Source organism: Herpailurus yagouaroundi, unplaced genomic scaffold, assembly GCF_014898765.1.
Source record: "Herpailurus yagouaroundi ecotype Mexico unplaced genomic scaffold, PumYag 29, whole genome shotgun sequence".
Classification (NCBI taxonomy): Eukaryota; Metazoa; Chordata; class Mammalia; order Carnivora; family Felidae; genus Herpailurus; species Herpailurus yagouaroundi.
The window spans coordinates 52,614,032-52,634,362 of record NW_024412377.1 but is presented as its reverse complement, the minus strand read 5'-3'; the positions used below and the strand labels follow the sequence as shown (position 1 = coordinate 52,634,362).

The 20,331-nt window shown below is 34.9% G+C and overlaps 1 long non-coding RNA gene across 2 annotated transcripts in view; it reads right to left on the bottom strand.

Annotated features, from left to right (window-relative positions):
* Positions 1 to 1,775: 1,775 nt before the first annotated feature.
* The window catches only part of LOC121010379 (uncharacterized), a 39,510-nt gene continuing 20,954 nt past the window's right edge, over positions 1,776 to 20,331 (bottom strand). For both annotated transcript variants that reach the window (XR_005781126.1, XR_005781128.1), the window contains exon 3: positions 1,776 to 2,972. This is a non-coding gene — a long non-coding RNA (uncharacterized LOC121010379). The remainder of the gene's footprint in view (positions 2,973 to 20,331) is intronic.

The following is a 20,331-nucleotide window of genomic DNA, read 5'->3' as shown; positions in this document are numbered from 1 at the left end:
ATCCCCACAGCTCCAACACAAGCTCAAAACTGTTCATTAAAAAATGAATAATGATGGGCGTCTGGGTGGCTCAGTCAGTTATGTTTCTTGCTTCGGCTTAGGTCATGATCACCCAGTTTGTGAGTTTGAGCCCCATAGCACAGAGTCTGCTTCAGATCCTCTGTCTTCCTCTCTCTCTGCCCCTCCCCTGCTCACACTCTCTCTCTCTCAAAAATAAATATTTTTTAAAAAATGAATAATGGTATCTAATGCCAACTCAAGTATTTGGGTTGCTATGTATCAAATTCTAGACAAGCTTCTTGAATATGGTACTTTAGAATGGGGTGGCATGAGTAGGTAGTATTCTTAACCACTTTAGAATTTGGAGTTATAAAAAATGGTTGTCTGAGGGGAGGTGTTGGAGGATGGACTAAACAGATGATGGAGACTAAGGAGGGCACTTGTGATGAGCACCGGGTGCTGTATGGAAGTGCTAAATCACTATATTGTACACCTGGAAAAACATCTCACTGTATGTTAACTAACTGGATTTGAATAAAAACTAAAAAAAAAAAAATGGTTTGTTATATTCAGTTCTAGCAAACATTTTCATATTCTCTAGCCTATCTGTCCCATGACCAGAAGTGTTTAATTATGAGACCATTTAGACATAACCAGATGCACTGGTTTTGAGACAGCAACTCTCAGTTGCTTTGAAAAGTACTATTTTGCAGGTGTGGGCACAATTAGATATTCAATTTATGCAGGTGTTACATTTCTGACAGGCTTTTATTTTCTCTTCTTTCCCTTTCTGCCTTATCTTTTCATTTTATTTTTGTAAATCTATTTGTTAGAGTAGAGTTCTGGCCTGGAGAGCCACAGCATTTGTCAGTGGGAGAAGGTGTAGGTGGGAACAAATATATTTTTCAAGTCACCGCCTCACTCTGAGCGCAGAGCATGGTTCCTCCTGCTAGGTGGACACCTAAGAGTGCTCTTCCCTCAGGGGCAAGCTTCGATACTTAATTTATGGATGTGCTCAGCCTGATTTTAGAAAATACCTGGTGATGTAAGACTAAGAATTAAGAAAAAAGATCAAGTTCTCACAGTAGCTGCTTGCTAATTAATCCTGGTGATTAACCACCTGAGAGAATCATCTAAGAATAGCTATATTGGGCAGTATTTCTATTTTTTCCCCTCTACCTGTGGCTATCCACAAACAGGATGAAATAGAGGGTATTTGGAAGTGAATACTTTGACAGTTTTAAAACAATACTCAAGGCTGTAATTACTTTAGTAAGTTTTGCTTCAGCGAACTCTCTCGAAGAGAAGGTCTGCATTTCTTTTCATTTGCAGCCTTGTTTTCCTTTTCAAATAATTAACCTTGGGATATCTTCAGATGTATGCACAAACCGTATAAAAGATTTGAGACTTTCATAAAACCAAGACTTTGGAGGCAACATGATCAATTCTAGATAGCATAATGCATTTCACTATAAGAAATGCAGCCCTATCAGAACTGAAAAGTGTACAATTAATGCTTTCATCATATAGACAGAATCTGAATTAGTCCATTTTAAATTATCTAAAGTACGTAATAACTTATTAAATAGTCAAAAGGGTTATGCTGCAGGTATGTTTTTATATATGCACAAATTACATATAAACCATTAAAAAATGTATTGAACACCTACTATACACCAGGCACTATTTTATATTTATACACAATCCAGATGTATAATGTTATAGTAATGTTCATATATTTATCTTAAACCTAATAATGAATGTGTTGGTTAAAATAGTCTTAAAATCAACTTTATTGTTCCATAATTATGAGATGACATAAAATTCTACCACCCAGAGATGTTTGATAGTATTTCATTGTAGGTCACTCTAGAAAGTTCTATCTGCATACATATATATAGAAAATTTTCAGAAATCAGATCTATACACCATATGGAAGTATAGCATGATTTAAAAATCATAAGAATATGTTTTTTTTCAATTGTATTACCTTTTTAAATGATCATTACTATGCAGAAACTTACTGTTAGAGTCCAATTCTGCCCTCTAACAGATCACATATATTTCCTTGAAAAGGGACTGCACTGAGCTTCATCATCCAACAGTTAGTCCATTAATTCCTTCCAATCATACCCATGGTACAGTAGGAAGATGGAACAAACTCTACTAAGCTCAACTTCTGTGCCAGGCACTCAAGATACAGGGGTAAACAAGAAGATGTGATTCTCCATCTAACAAATTTTATATTCTGGGTACTTAAACTTTCTCTAGTCTAGATTTAAAGGTAACTCAGCTAGATTTTAGAAATTTTGGATGTTCATCTGGGGACTACCAGGGCAAGAGACCAAATATAAAGCCTATCTAGTTCGATGCATCATATCATTCAGGTTCTAATCTCTCGTAGTAATTGCTGAAAAATGGCATTCGAGGATTTAGATCCTGAAACTGGCCACATACCAACATAGTTCTTTGCAGTTCTATCAGTCTGTCATATTTGGTTAGGCCTAGTATACAAAAAAAATCATTAATTTTTTAATGTTAAACATTTGTTCAAAATCAGTTATGATACCAGTTAGTATTCCCACACCTGACACATTGTAAGGACTTAATACATGTTTGTTAAATTAATTACTCAGGTTCATCTCTTTTCAAAGTGTTAAATTCACACTGGAATATAAAGGTAAGAATCTGCAATTCATTTCATCTATTTAGATCTCAGCTATAACATACTGATTGAATCCTGGATCAGCAGAAAGCAAAGTCAAATTTTAAAAAGGAAAAATGGCCAAAAACTACTGTTAGTTTTCACCTTAATCTAGTGTTTGCTCATCAACCACTGAACTAATCATGCTTGTGCCTTGAGTTGAGAATAGAATGGGGACATTATAGATTTAGAAAGTCCAGGGCTTGTTCTTTATTGATGCAATAATTTTTTGTTGAGAGCCTGCTATGTCTTGATTATGTTCGACATTCTGTAAGTTAAGACACAAATAAATGTTTTTCAATATCCACCCAATCAGATCTTTATAAAAAATAATCCCAACAAACAAATCTTAGTTTAGACTGAGGATAGAACAAGAATGCTATTCTAAATGATCTTTTCTAGGAAGTTAAACACATTTTTCAAATCACCATTATTTTCAGTGTTATCATCTGTAACCAAATTTCAGAAGACAATCGTATTCATAGATTCGAACAAGAAGGGTGTTCTGGTCCTTTGTTTCATTGCTTTGTTGGTTTTTAGTGTCCTGTTTTTTAAAAACTGATCCTTGGTATGTATATTCATATATTCTTTTTAGGAAGAAAAAATATCAGTAAGGTGAAATTGCTGCAGTATTTTTCTTCTCAACTGTGTGCAATTCGTTTCTTTAGCTGTGTGTCCGTTTCCTAGGAAACCTTAGTGGAGTAATGTTTGATTGGCTGTCATGCTGGACTTATCATGAGAGTTCTGAGCAAAGAGTCAGAATGGCATAGCCCCAGATAAGTTGTTGCAAAGACATAACAATGCCTCTCTGTGCATATTTGCAAGCTGATGCAAACCATACTGAGTTTGAGGTGTTACCGTGTTGCAGGAAGATCTGTGCATGGAATTTTGAAGACCCTCCTAATAGACATGATATAGCACAATTTCTCAGTACTGCAATCTTGATCTCTTACCAGGTATTTAAAATTTGTTTTCTACCTATAGTCTTAATTAAAGATTCAAATTTGAAATTCTTAGTTGTAATACCTCTCCAGAGAAATAGAACTGTTTACTACCCTAGGATATTTTACCTGCTCATGGTTGATGATTAAAGTGTCCATGACATATTTTACAGTGCTATTGCACTGCTTACATAATATATTTAAAAATAATTTTCATATCTAATACACTACAATTTATGAACTTACTGTAAATATTACCTCATTGAATTCTTTCTGGACCTATGAGTCAGGTAGACAAAAAGTCTAATTAGCTTACTTTAAAAGATGAGACACTGGAAGCCTCAAACAGATGAAGCAATTCATGTGTGATCACACAACAGAAAAGTAGCAGACATGAGACTGATATCTGCATCTGTTCATAAACTTCAGAGCGCTCTTCCTAAAAATTTCTAATTGTCCACATCTAATAAAACAGTATCTCCTGGTTGCCTCCATTTCCAAAATATATCCCCAATTCATCTATTTATCTCATTTTCTGTTTTATCACTTATTTTTCCTCCAAAGTTCCATAATAACGTCCTAAATAGTCTTTTTGATACTAATCTTCCTAAAATTCATTCTCTCCACTGTAGCCAAGTACTTTAAAAATTTTAGTGTGGGTGTTTTCTGAAGTAAAATTTACATTCCATGAAAAGCACAGTTTGTAAAAACAAAACACAATTTAGTGAGTTTTAATACATATATACTTCATGCAACTATATCAAAGTTGAAATATACAACATTTTCAAAACTCCAGAAATTTCTCTCATGCCTTCTTCCAATCCCCATCCTTCAGCAGCAACCACTATTTTGATTTCTTTCACAGGGAAGCTTATATAGATTAAATAATGCAGCATGTACTCTTTATTCTGCTTCTTTCCTCAATAAAATATTTTTGAAATGCATCCATATTGTTGTATGAATGAGAAGTTTGTTATTTTCGGCGCAGTGTAGTATTCCACCAAAAGCATAGACCTAAATTTGTTTACCTATTTTACTGTTGATGGACTCTTGAGTTATTTACTATTTTTATTATTATTTCACCGTAATTTTAAAGTAAAATTCTTATTTTATAATCATTTCAGATTTACAGAAAAGAGGTAAGATAGTAAAAATAGTTCTCATATAGTTCACATCTAGTTTACCCTATTATTAACATCTTACATTAGTGTTGTATATTTGTTGCAACTAATAAACCACTGTTGAGACATTATTATTACCTAAAGTTCACACTTCACTCGGATTTACTTAGATTTTTATTTTAGTCTTGGGCATTTTATTTTTTTCAGTTTTATTGAGAAATAATTGATGTACCTCACTGGATAAGTTGAAGGCTGAGGGCATGGTGATTTCAGTTATACATATTGTGAAATGACAACATAATAGGTTCAGCTAACATCCATCTTCTCATATAAATAAAATAAAAAAAAAAGAAAGAAAACCAGGAAAAAAGGAAAAAAATTCCCTGTGATGAAAACTCTTACAATTTCCTCACTTAACAACTTTCCTATGTATCAAGCAATGTTAGCTACAGTCATGGTGTTATATGTCCCTAGTACTTGTACCTGGAAATATATACCTTTTGACCACCTTCAAATTTTCCCTCTCCCACTTTCACCTCTGGCAACCATAAATCTCTCTTTTTCTTCAAGTTTTTTTTGTTTTTGTGTTTTGTTTTGCTTTTTGATTCCACATATAAATGAGATCATGCAGTATTTGTCTTTAACTTATTTGACTTAGCATAATGGCTTCAAGGTCCATCCATGTTCTCACAAATGGAAGGATTCTTTTTTTAATGGCTGAATAATGTTTCATTATATATAAACCAACTTCTTTATCCATTCATCCATTGATGGACATTTAGATTGATTCCATGTCTTGGCTACTGTCAACACTACTGCTGTGAACGTGGGGATGCAGATATCTTTTTTGAATTAGTGTTTTTATTTCCTTTGGATATATTCCCAGAAATGGAATTGCTGCATCAAATGGTAGTTCTATTCTTAATTTTTTGCTGATTTTCCATACTGTTTTCTATAGTGTTTACACCAATTTACAATCGCACTAACAGTGCACAAGGGTTCCCTTTTCACCACATCCATGCCAATGTTCATTATCTCCTGTCTTTTTAATAACAGTCATTCTAGTATTTGTGAGGTGACACCACATTGTAGTTTTAATTTGTATTTTCTTAATGACAGTTTTTTTATGTACCTGTTGACCTTTCATATATCTTCTTTAAAGAAGTGTCTATTCAGGTCCTTTGCCCATTTTTAAATTTTTTTGTTTTGTTTTACTGTTTGTTTTTTGTTTGTTGCTAATGGGTTATATATATATATATATACATATATATATATATATATATATGTATATATATATGTACATATTTTTGTATATATTTTAAGTATTAACCCTTTACCAGATATATGGCGTGGAAATATTTTTTCCTAATCCTTAGGTTTTCTTTTCACTTTTTTCATGACTTCTTTTGCTGAGCAGAAGCTTTTTAGTTGATATTCCATTGTTAATCTTTCATTTAGTGGTTTGTACTTTAGGTGTCATATCCAAAACATCATTAACAAGACCCATATAAAGAAGCTTTATTTCTATGTTTTCTTCTAGGAGTTTAATTGTTCAGGTCTTACATTTAAGTCCTTAATCCAGTTTGAATTGATTTCTGTGAGTAGCATAAGCCTAGTTTCTTTCTTTTACATGTGAATATCCAGTTATTCTAACACCATTTATTGGAAATATTTTTTTTCTCCATTAAATATTCTTAGCTCCCTTGTGAAATATTAGTTTGCCATATAAGCTTGGGTTTATTTATGGGCTCTCAGTTCTGTTCTGTTGGTCTATATTTTTGTTTTTATGCCAGCACTATACTTTTTTGATGACTATAGCTTTATAGTATATCTTGAAATCAGGAGGTATGATACCTCCTGCCTTTTTCTTCTTTCTTGAGATTTCATTGGTTATTTGAAGTCTTTCCTGGTACTACATGAATTTTATGAGTGTTTTCTCTACTTCTGTGAAGAATGACATTGGAATCTTGATAGAGATTATACTGCATCTATACATGGATCTTAGTAGTACTCACATCATAACAATATTAATTCTTCTAATACATGAACACAGGGTACATTTATTTATTTGGTTTTGTTCAATTTCTTTCATCAATGTTTTATAGTTTTCAGAGTAGGGATCTTTCACCTTAGTTAAATTTATTCCCAAATATTTTTATTGTTTTTGATGCTTTGTATATGGGATCAATTTATTTTTCAAAAAAAAGTTCATGCATAGACACATTACTGATTTTTATGTTAATTTTTCATCCTGCAACTTTGCTGAATTTATTGATTAGATCAAACAGTTGACTATTTAGGATTTTCTGCATATAAAATTATGTCATTTCCCTTTTTTTTAAATTATTGATTATTGATTATTTTTTAAAATTATTGATTTATTTTGAGAGGGAGAGCATACAAACAGGGGAGGGTCAGAGAGAGGGAATGAGAGAGAATCCCAAGCATGCTCCACATTATCAGTACATAGCCTGATGTTTGGACTTGAACCCACAAACTGTGAGATCATGACCTGAGCCTAAATTAAACGTTGGACATTTAACTGACAGCTACCCAGGCACCCCTAAAGTTATGTCATTTCCAAATAGAGAAAATTTACTTCTTCCTTTCCAATTCTAACACTTCCATTCATATTTTTCTTGCCTGATTGTTCTAGGTAGGACTTCTAGTATTATGTTGAGTAAGAGTGGTGAAAGTATGCACCCTTGTTTTGTTCCTGATCTTAGAGGAAAATCTTTCCATCCTTCACCAATAAGTATGATGTTAGCTGTGGGCTTGCCATATATGGCCTTTATTATGTTGAAATATGTTTCTTCTATGCCAAATTTGTTAAAAGTTTGTATCATGATTAAGTGTTGAATTTTGTCAGATGCTTCTTCTGTACCCATTGAGATGACCATGTGATTCTTTTATTCTATTAATGTGATTTATCCATTGATTGATTTGTATATACTGAACATCCTTCAAACCCACAGATAAATCCCAATTGATTATGGTGAATGATCCTTTTAACGTATTGCTACATTTGGTTTACTAACATTTTATTGAGAATTTTTCATCTATATTCATTAAAGGTATTGGTATGAATATTTCTTTTCTAGTAGCAACCTTTTTTGGTTTTTGGTATCAGGATAATGCTGGCCTCATAAAATGAGTTTGGGAGTCTCCCCTCTTTGATTTTTGGAAGAGTTTGAGAATCGTTATTGCTAATTTTTCTTTAAATGTTTGGTAAAATTCACCAATGAAACCATCTGATCCTTTACTTTTTCTTTGTAGGGAGATCTTGATTACTGATTCCATCTCCTTAGTAATAATTGGTTTATTCAGATTTTCTTTTTTCTTTTTCTTTTTTTTCTTTCTTTGCTTTTTTTTTTTTTTTTTTTTTTTTTTTTTTTTTTTTTTTTTTTTGCCTAACTCAGTACAAGTAAGTTGTATGTTTCTAAGAATTTTTTACTTATTCTAGGTTGTTTAGTTTGTTGGCATATAGTTCTTTATACTACCTTCTTATGATCCTTTGAATTCTGTGAGATCTGTTCTGGTGTCTCCTTTTTCATTTATAACTTTGATTTGGGTCCTTTCTCTTTTTTCCTTGGTTAGTTTAGATAAGGGTCTGTCTCTTGCTTATCTTTCCAAAGAAGTAACTTAGTTTGTTTAATATTTTCTATTGTTTTTCTGTTCTTTATTTCATTTATTTCTGTTCTAATTTGTATTCCCTTTTTTTATGTGAAACCTGGTCTCAGTTTATCTTATTTTACTATTACTTAAGTATAGAGTTAGGTTGTTTATTTGGGATCTTCTTTTTTCTTAATGTAGGTGTTTATTGCTATGAACTTCCCCCTTATGACTGCTTTTGTGAAATATCATGTGTTCTGATATATTGTATTTCCATTTTAATTCCTCTCAAGAAACTTTTTTATTTATCCTTTATTCTTTGATCCATTGGTTGTTCATGAGAATGTTATTTAATTTCCATTTGTTCATGAATTTTCCAGTTTTCATGTTGTTATTGATTTCTAGCTTCATGTCATGAAACTAGTGGTCAGAGAAGACACTTGGTATAATTTCAATATTGATTTGCTATGTATGACTTGTTCTGTGGCCTACATGGGGTATATCCTAAAAAGTATGTTCCATGTATACTTGAGAAGAATGTATATTCTGGTATTCGATAGAATGTTCTTTGTATGTCTGTTAGGTCCAATTGGTCTACAGTGTTGTTCAAATCCACTGTTTCATTATTGATTCTCTGTCTGGATGACCTTTCCATTGTTGAGAGTGGACAATTACAGTCCCCAACTATTAGTATATTATTGTTTATTTCTCATTTTAACTATGTTAGTTTTTGCTTTCTATATGTAAGTGCTCTAATGTTGGGTGTGTAAATATTTACAATTGTTATATCTCCTTCATGTATTGACCCCTTTATCATTATATATGTCCTTCTTAATCTCTTTTTACTATTTCTAAAGTTTATTTCTGATATACGTATAACTATCTGCTTTTTTTTTGTTGTTATTGTAACCACTTGCTTGAAATAGCTATTTACATCCCTTCATTCTCAGTCTATGTGTGTTTTTAAGGCTATATCTCTTGTAGATAACATATTGCAGGATCTTTTTTTTCTTTTTTTTTTTTTTTAATTCACTCAGCCATTCTATGTCTTTAATTGGAGAATTTAATTCATTTATATTTAAAGTAATCATTGATAGGTAAGAACTTACGTTGGCTATTTTGTTATTTTCTAGCTGTTTTGTAGACCTGTTTTTTATCTAGCTGTCTTTTTTTTTTTTAAGTTTTTTTTTTTTTTTTTTAAAGTAAACTACCCCCAGCATGAGGCTTGAACTCATGACCCCACGATCAAGAGTTGCATGTTCTACTGACTGAGCCAGCCAGGTGCCCCATCTTGCTGTCTTTTTTTGCGTGTGTTGTGAAGTCTTTTGCTTTCATATGCTTTGACTTCTTATCATGTTCTTTTGTGTAATGACTACAAGATTTTCCTTTGTTACCATGAGGCTTACGTAAAATATTTTAAACAGACAACACTCTATTTTAAACTGATAACAACTTAACTTCAATACAATTTGTAAACTTTGCACTTTTGCTTCTCTTCTCCTTCACATTTTAGGTTATTTCTATTACAATTTATATGTGTTTTTATATTGTTAACTAATAATAGATTATTATAATTAAGGTTATTGTTACTTCATTTATTGTTTTATTTTTTTAGTATTAATTTATTTTTGATAAAGAGAGTGGGGAGAAGCAGAGAGAGAAGAAGACACAGAATCTGAAGCAGGCCTCAGGCTCCCAGCTGTCAGCACAGAGCCTGATGTGGGGCTCGAACTCACGAACCATGAGATCATGACATGATGTGAGCTGAAGTTGGACGCTTTAACCAACTGAGCCACCCAGGTGCCCCACTACATTTATTCTTTAAAAAAGAGTATTTAAGCGAAATATGCATCACTATTACCATATTGTAAAATCTAATTTTGACTAAGTATTTAAAATTACCAACTATTACTAGTGAGATTTACACTATCTTTTTATGTTTTTGTGATGTTAATTGGCATTCTTTTATTTCCACTGAAAGAGCTCCCTTCAGCACTTCTTATAGGGTAAGTATGATGGTAATAGAGTCCCTCAGCTTTTGTGTGTTTAGAAAAATCTTTATTCTTCATTTATTTCTGAAGGACAGGTTTGCCAGGTATAAAATTCTTGACTGACAGGGGTGTCTGGTTTGCTCAGTCTGTTAAGTGTCTGACTTTTGCTCAGGTCATGATCTCACAGTTCGTGAGTTTGAGTCCCATATCATGCTCTGCGCTGACAGCTCAGAGCCTGGAGCCTGCTTTGGATTCTGTGTCTCCCTCTCTCTCCGCCCCTCCCACACTCACACACACTCTCTCTCTCTAAAACACATAAACATTTTAAAAAAAGAATTCTTGACAGTTATTCTTGAAGTTATTTTTTTCCCTATTTTGAATATAACCTTTCATTCACTCCTTGAAATTACTATTGAGAAATCTGCAATAATATTATGGGGGTTTGTTTCCTTGTACATAACTTCTCTCTTTTTTATTGTCACTCAAAATTCTTTCTTTATCTTTGACTTTTGTAAATTTATTTATAATGTGTTTTGGTATAGCCCTATTGGATTCAAGTATTTGGGTCCTTTGGGATTCATGGATCTGGGTATCCATGTCTCTCCCCATTTGAGAATTTTTGAGAATTTTTCAGCCATTGTTGCTTTAAATGTACTCTCTTGTCCTTTTTTCTTCTTTTCCAGGAATTCTTTAATGCAGATATTGTTTCTTTTCTTTGTGTCTTATAATTCCCATAGTTTTTTCTTTTTTTTTTTTCATTCTTTTTCTTGTTGCTTTGTCAGGGTAATTTCCAATTTCCTACCCTCCAGATGATTGATTCTTTCTTCTATGTGGTTGAGCCTATTTTTGAAACTTTTTATTGAATTCTTCAATTTAGTTACTGCATTTTTCAACTCTAGGATTTTCTCTGTGTCTGTATGTTTTGATGTTTGCTATTTCTCTGTCAAACTTCTTGTTTTGTTCATACATTGTTTTACTAATTTTGTTTAGTTGTCTGTGTTTTCTTATAGTTCACTAAACGTTGTTAAGATTATTCTGAATTCTTTATCTGATAATTCATAGATCTCCATTTCTTTGGGGCCAGTTTATTGGAGATTTATTAGTTTCCTCTGGTGGTATCACATTTACTTGAATTTTTGGTGATTCTTGACTACTTACACTGACATCTGCATATTGAGTAATTGGGCTCCTCTTCCAGACTTAACATGTTTGCTTTGGCAGAAACAGTTCTTCATCAGTTAGCTTAGTTTAGGTTTCTGGGTGCTTCTGCTATTATGGTCTATTTTTGGATGTGGCAACTGTCCAAACTTTGAAGACACAATAGGGAGTGTGACACTGGCTGAGAAGAGTTGGATAAGACTGCTGGCTTGGTTCTCTACCCAAATGTGGCTGTAGTATAGATTCTGCACTTGCCTGGATTCTCTGGTGAAGCTTACTAAATGCCCAGGACTAGGTACTCCATTTTATATTAGATGGGGAGATGAATTAGCTTCCCTTCCCTGACAGAGCAGCAGGATGGGACCCAGGGCCTGTACAGTTCATTGTTTGAAGACCCCAAATCAGGCAAGAGTGTGCACTGAATTCCCTGATTAGGAGAGGCCACCTTATGCTGTTCAGATGGGAGAAGCCATGGGTTGTGCTCTTTGTTCCACTGTACATAGGGCTATTGTATATAGTGCTACTGTATATAGGTGCCACTATACATAGGGCTATTGAGTGGGCCATGCAGACTCATGTGTTCTTTGGTAATGTTCCACGGTTTGACTGACTTTATTCAGCAAGGACCAGAGCTCTGAATTAGATTCCCTACCTGGTCACAGTGGGAGAATCAGCTCTAAGTCTGGTAATGTTATTTGTTCGTTGTCTTAACTCAAGCTGACTCATACCCCTAGTTCCCTAATCAAACAGGGCCACTGGCTTTGCTCTGCGACCTGCTGGTTCTGCCTGTTCTCCTCTCAGCTTGAGGGCCACTAGGCCACACTGCTTCCAGGAGTTGTTGCCAACCCTTCTGGTCAGATGGGGCTGAAAAACAGTCTCCACAGTTTATGGGGTTACGTCTCAGTTTCTTTGCCTGGGCAGGAGGAGGAGGGGCCTGTCCAGACTACTCTCAATTTCCAAACAGTATCTCCAGTTGCATGGGGCCAGGGATTACCTGCAGCCTTAGTTATGAATTAATAAGCCTGCCTGTTCATAGCACTGGAGCACTCCATGCCTGGTACTTGTTTTGCTCTGGGGGTGATCAGCTCTGCCTGCCCACCTCTCAGCTCAAACACCACTAGGCCACACTGCTTCTAGGAGCTGTCACCAGCCTTTTTGGTCAGATGGTGCTAGAAGACACTCTCCACAGTGGATGCGTGGGCCTGCAGTTCAGCTCCTTGTCTGGGCTTGGGCAAACTAGGCTCTATGGTCCCAAATTCCTCATTTGAAGATGCAAATCAGGCAGATATGCACTCCACCAAGTTCCCTTGTCAGAGTGTGCCCCAAACATGATTCTGCAGATGAGCAAAACTGCTGGTTGAGATTACTACTTAGGCACTACAGTTATGAACTCACTCTTCCAAGTTATGTGTGCTGATTGTTGGAAACCCCTCCTCCCTTCTCTGTCAGATTCCCAGTGGTTGGGCCCTCAGCAACCTCTGCAATACCCATGGTTTCGAGATCAGAGTAAGGTTTTCCACAAGGTAATCTACAATGCTAGTGGGGAGAGACTGGTTGTCCCCCCAGGTTCTTTTTCCGCACTGGAGGAACCAGTGGTTCAGGGGACACCTCTCTGCATGATGCTGTGTTGGCCTGGAAGAGAGGCAATGCAGTCTTAACTTTACAATACAGTCTGTCTTGGTGTCTGTAGTACAGGGACATGCTTCATCCTCGCTGTCATATTTTACTATTTTCTCAGTGATGTCCTGTTCTTGAATAGTTGTTGTTTTTGTGAGGGGGAGTGAAGTCAGAAACAACCTATGTCACCATCTTAGTGACATCACTTGCTTAGATTTCCTTAGATTTTACCTAGTGTTATTTCTCTGCTCCAGAATTACATCTAGGATAACACATTACATTCAGTTGGTGTGTTTCCTTAAGCTTTTCCAGACTGTGACAGTGATTTAAACATTCCATGTTTGTGATGACTTTGAAAGTTTTGAGGAGTACTGAAGAGGCATTTTGTAGAATATCTCTGAATTGGGGTTTCTTTTTTCTTGTGATTAAACTGGAATTATAAATTTTTGGGGAAAAGGCCACATAAGTAAGGTGCCATTCTCATCATATCATAGTAAGAAATCATGCTATCAACATGACATTGCTGTGAATTAAACCATGATCACCTGGCTGAGGTAGTGTTTGTTAGGTTTCTCTACTGTAAGCATACTCTCTTTTCTCCTTTCCATAATGTGCTCTTTAAATGGAAGTTATTATGTACAGCTCACACTTAAAGAGTTATGCCCACTCCCCACATCTTGATGGAGGAGTATCTATATAAATTATTCAAAATTCTCCTGCAGAGGGCACTTGGCTATTCCTCATTTGTTTATTTACTAAATTACTTGTTTATATAAGTATGAGGTCATGGATATTTATTTTATACTTTATGCTATAATCCAATGCTAGTTATTAATTTTGCCTTTCAAGTCATTCCAGCTTTAGACATTGGGAGCTCTTGCAGTTGGTGTCTGTGCCTTTTGGCATACTCCCACAGTTGTGTATAGCATTTTGTTTTCGTGTATTTTGTTTTGTTTTCGGAGTTCTTCCTTACTTTCTGGCACTACAATATGCTTCAGGTTCATCTTCCATACACCTGCCCTAGTCGTAAAATCAGGCTTTTTGCTAAAGAGACTTGGATCCTTTCATTTGGTGAACAGTATTAGAATCCAAGAGCTTCTATAAGCCCATCTATATCTTTCACAGCATGAAAGGTGTTAATTTTAATAAAGACCAATTTATCATCTTTTTTTTTTCTTTAATGAATTGTGTTCTTAGTGTTGTATTGAAAAGGTTATCACCAAACCCAGGGTCACATAAATTTTCTCCTATGTTTTCTTCTAGAATTTTTACATTTTACATACCATTTTACATGTAGGCATATAATCAATTTTAAATTTTGTATAAGTTATGATATTTGATTAAGTTCATATTTTTATACGGATTTCCAATTGCTTTTTTCAGCACCGCTGTGAAAAAATACTCTTTTCCAGCACCATTCGTTTAAAAGACTATCCTTTCTATATTGTATTGCCTTGTGCCTTTGTTAAAAAGAAGTTAGCTAAATTTATGTGGGTCTATTTCTGAGTTCTCTATATTGTTACATTGATCTATGCACCTATTCTTTTTACCAAAAGAAAGGTTTTGTGGTTACTATAACTTTATAGCAAGTCTTGAAGTAAGGTAGTTAAGTTAGTAAATTTTATTTTGCTTCTTAGGATTATGTTGGTTATTCTATATCCTTCACATTTGCATAGAAATGTCAAAATTATTTGTGCTGATATCTATAAAGTAACTTGCTAGAATTTTGACTGGGGTAGGGTTGAATCTATAGATCAAGTTGGAGAGAACTGACATCTTAATGACATTGAATCTTCCATTCTATAAACACACAATACTTTCCCACTTATTTAGGTCTTCTTTCAACAGTGTTCTTTTAGTTTTTCTCCTATGGACCTTGTGCATATTATCTTAGATTTATAGCTAAGTACTTAATTTTTGGAAGGGGGGCTGATATATAAATAGTACTTTTTTAAATTTCAGATTCCAATTTTTTATAGCTGGTACACATAGTAAATTTTGAAACATAAGCAAATCATGTTTAATCATTACACTTAAAATGCAAATTCCTTAACTCTGTCCTATAAGACCCTGCCAATCTTTCTAAACTAGGTTAACCTTTAAGTACTAAAGTTTCAAACTCACTGTTTTTTTTAATGCTTATTTATTTTTGAGAGAGAGAAGAATGAGAGAGGGAGAGAGACGACAGAGCATGAGTGGGGGAGGGGCAGAGAGAGAGGGAGACACAGATTCCAAAGCATGCTCCAAGCTCTGAGCTGTCAGCATAGAGTCTGATGGGGAGCTCGAAGTCATGAACTGTGAGATCATGACCTGAGCCAAAGTTAGATGATTAACTGACTGAGCGACCCAGGTACACCTCAGACTCCCTATTTTTTTTTTTTTTTTTTTGATTTCTTGACTTATTCTAAGCTTTTTCATACCCCAGGGCTTTTGCACTTGCCCTTCATTTTGCCTGGATTTGTTTTCACCTAGGTGTTTTCCTCTTTGCTTCTGTCACTTTTCATCCTTTATGTCTCATTTTAAATGTCAAAGTGGCCTTCCCTAATCACTACGTCTAAAATAGCCAATTTTTTCTTCCGCCACTTCTCTTCATTTATCCTTTATAGCTTTCATAGTACTTATTACCATTTGGCATTATTTTGTTTGTTATTCTTCCTAGTTATTATTGGTCTTTACCCAAATAAAATATAAATTAAATAAGAGTACAGTCTTGGCCTTTTTCATTTACTACTTTATTCCCAGTGCATATTACCATGTCTAAAATATAACAGATACTCATTTAAATATCTTTGAATGAATTAATGAATATGTATATATATACATACATATACATATACATATACATATACATATACATAAACATACATATACATGTATATAGTAAGAAAGACACACGAAGGTCAAATATCTCAATTTCAGCAAAATCTTCCTTCAGTCCCTAAACTGGAAATGATTATTCTCTGCTCTTGTTCTCCCTTAAAATATATCCTTTTTATGCAACTATTTGTAGTACTTGTTTATGTGCATCTTTGTCTCCTATAATCACTATGAACAGAGGCAGTAATTTATACATGTTTGTATTCACCATAACTTCAAAGAGAGTATCTTACATCTGAATTTTTAAAAATGAATAGATAGCAAATGGGTTAGTTATCAGAAGACCTTAGATGTGATCCAAACAGATCTCACCAATTAATTGTGTAACTCTTTGAGAACCACCTCACCTTAGTAGGTCTTGTTTTAAAATAAGGAAATTAGACTAGACTGGTAATTCTTAAACTTTCTGTTTCTTTTGAAGGAGGTATAGCATACATGGTCAGTGCTCCACCCATATTCCCTGGGATCTCTTTCCCACTTTCATGAACATCAGATTCCAGTGTGTTTTTATTTTCAAGAGCTATAACCTGCCTCCCTTCATTGGAAGACTGACCTCGGGATTCCTGAGAAAGCTTTCTCTGAAAACTGAGAGAGTCAGAATTACAACCCCCATGCCTATCCCCAGCACTGGGAAACCATGAACCAGTGAATAAAGATGTAGCTTATGAATCTCCCAGCTTCTTAGGCCCCTGATATCCACCACTCTGAGGGGGCTCTAGAGACCACTGCAAAACAGGAATTTGGTTTGATGTCTCACCCTTGCTTGTCTTGCTTCCATTCCTAGTCTCACTTCCTCATTTGGCAACCTGTTTCTCATGGAAACACTTCCTAATGCATCACTTTCGCATGAATCCTCATCTTAGAGATGCTTCTGGGGAACAGGGGAACCCAACTTGAGATATGAGATATTGGTTAAGAGACCCTTTTGGGAGTATGTGGAAAACCATGGTTTATCTTCAGGAACACACACACACACACAATTCATGCAAAGATATTTATATAATCTATGGATTTCAATTTAAGAATCACTTGACTAAAAATCTCTAAGGTAATGTCTTCTCAAGTTCATTCACACCTTCAACAATGTTTATTGACTACTTACTTATACTTGTTATTGTAATTCCTAAGGATACTGGGAGTGAACAAAACCAGTCAGAACCTTGTTCTGTGGAGTTTATCTTCAAGTGGAGAAAAATGATAATAAAATGCTTAAGAAAAAGATAAGCTAATGTTAAGTGTAACACAGATAATTAAATTAGAAAACTAGTGACTACCTTATGCATGATGATCAAGGGAGACCTCTGGGAGGATGAGGCATTTAAGCTGAAATTGTAACGACAAGCAGAAGCTAGCTATACAAAGATCAAGGGGTGGCAACACAAGCAGAAGGAACAGCCAGTGCAAAATTTCTAATTAGGAATGAGCTTGATAAGTCTGAGAATCAAAAGTGAGTGACTCAAGCATAGTATGCAAAGTAGAGAATGGTATGAGATAAAGCTCAAAGAGTTGTCAGTCATTGATGATGGAGAGTAAGTCAGAGTAAGGAGTTTGAATTTTATTCTAGGTAAAATGGGGATAATGATGATCAGTGCCAGTCTTCTACAGGAACATTCCACTGCTAGTGCTAATAATAAAGGGTTTGGACTCTAACTGCACTTTGATCAGTTCCATTGACACCAACCCTTCACTCTTCTTTCCTCACCTATCCTTTCCTTATTACCTAACTATAAGCTTCTTCTCACTTAATCTTCTCTCACTGGAGAAAAAAGGGAAAAAATATGATGACTAGTTGTATGAATTAAAAGTCATTTGTGAATGATCCTGATTCCACGAATGATAAGAATTTCCCTGAATACTTGCACTGATGAGAATGAACCACTCTTGACCTTTGACTAGATCTAGAAAGAGGTTTCTATACAGAGGAAGTCTGTATATCACTGAGGTGATAAAGTCTTACAGACTACAGAATATATGTTACTGACATCTTCACTTTTGTTTATGTTGGGTGGGCAGAGATTTGTACCGATGGCCATTCTTAGTATTGATTCCATGTGAGTTTAATTTCAAAGAAAAAAGCTATAGAATCTCATTTTCTATAGTCCCTAAAATTCAGTGAAAGGTTGTCTAAAAGCACAGTAGATATTATTAGTATCTCAAATGCTAGAGAAACAAACAAAATAAAAAACAAAAACAAAACCTACAATATGGGCTCTGAAATATTTTTTTCCCAATTCTTTCACTGGCACCATGGTGGTACTTCTACAACTCATGTCCCCCCAACAGGAAAGGTGTCTTTCTGACAACGCAAGCTTGATAAGACAGCTGGAGTTACTTAGAAAATGTTGACCAAAGTAATTACCCTTTTTCTGATAGCAGCTGTAAAGTTTCAGTTGCTAGGGTGGAATTGAACCCCAAACTGACTGAATTCTAAAGAATTTATTGTTAGAGTTTGCTTACATACACATCAGGGTATACTTTTAAAAACAAGAGCTACTTAATTGGATTAACAGCAATGATTTTTTCCTTAATACCCAAGGTTCAAAAGCTTAACAAAAATATTTATAAAACAGATGAAGAAAAGGAGATTCTCCTTACTGGTCAGCTTGTTGCTACTGTTGTTTCCATAGTTGCACGCATCCTAACATTCAGCCTACTTGGCAAGCAACAAAACATAGGCTGCTTTTGGATATAATTAGGGTTGAAGCAATATGGAGGTGATATAGTGTAAAATGCAATACTTTCTCTAATCCCAGATTGTCAAATTATATCTAAATTTATGTCTCCTACTCTTTTCCTAAATTATCAAAAGTCATTGTTTTGTAACAACCAGTTGCCATGTATTTGCTAAGTGTCTACTATTTATAAAATCACTTATGGATTACAAAGAAGTCTCAAGTATAATTTCTGTCTTCAGAGTTTATGCTACAGGTACAGAACTGAGATGTATGGACAAATAACTATCTAGAGTAGGTAATAAATTCACAGGCATCATCATGATCAAAAGTTTATTATTTAGTGCCTGGTTGCTGTGCAGGAGGATTCTGAGGAATACTCAAATAAATTATGTGCACAACATTGCTTTAGGAATTTTGAGTATGTCAAACTGTGAGAATAAAATGCTACCTTGATTATAGCAAAAGTGTTTATGGCCGTCATAATAGCAGTGGCAAAGTTAGTAGGTATGAGAGTAGCAAACATTTACTAATCAGACACCGCATGCCATATCCACCACATTTTGACAAACAAGAACTCAGGCTCACCTACACCCAAATTAGGAATCAATCAGAAATCCAAAGTCGGGGCTTCTTGCCTCAGCCATGATTCCCTTAAACACATCAAATCAGGCTTCAAGGTGGAGACTGGATCAGATATAAGTTTGCTACATAGGAAGCTTGTTTCAAAGATTCAGCCCTAAACAAGTATCCATTTATTTTCTATAAATCAACCTAAAACTTTTCGCAGTCCCCTAGCATGTGGAACATCACATTAGTTTTTCATTCTATCTCCAACCATTTGTACAGAGGTTCTGAGTTTGTTTAAATATGGGGAGGAATAAGCTTCCTTCCATCAGCGACCAAGATTCTCTACTTTATGTGTTAAACTTGGGGTGTTTGCCTCTCTGGCAAGGTTGGAAGCACTGTTGCTAGGTTCCTGCACCTTAGATACAGAATGCAGTCATCCCCTTAAGCATTTTGGCCTCCTCAGACTTCTATTTCCTTCCCAGCATGGGATTCTCCTCACTTCTACCCCTTCTCAAAGAGCCAGACTCTTTCCTCCTCCCAAAGAAAGCCAACACAATTCCTCTCAATCGCTTATTAGGCTTTAGGAAAACAAAAAACAGACTAGGATGTATCTTGTAAGTCACTTTTTGGGCCCAGAAACAGAAATCTCTACTGGAACAAGAAGGCACACAAGGTCATGATATCTCTGTGGAATGGATGAAGAATGAGAAAGGACTATGAGGGAAAGAAAGTAAATTAATATCTTTGTTAATCACTCTGTCACATAAACATTGAAGGCAAGTAGAAATGAGATAGGCAAAGAGGACAAGATAGGGCATTTTGGTTCACCTGAGATTTTATTAGCCCATGTGCCTATGTGTAAATGCTTGGTACCCAAGTATGGTTCCAGCACCGACAGCAATTGTATAACATGGGAGTTTGTTAGAAATGTAGAACCTCATTGTGCTCCCATGCCCAGCTAATGAACACTAATAAACATGTTCATCAATAAATACTAGTAAACATGTACTTTAATAGGATTCCCAGGTGATTTGTATGCATATTAAAGTTTGAAAACCAGTAGTACAG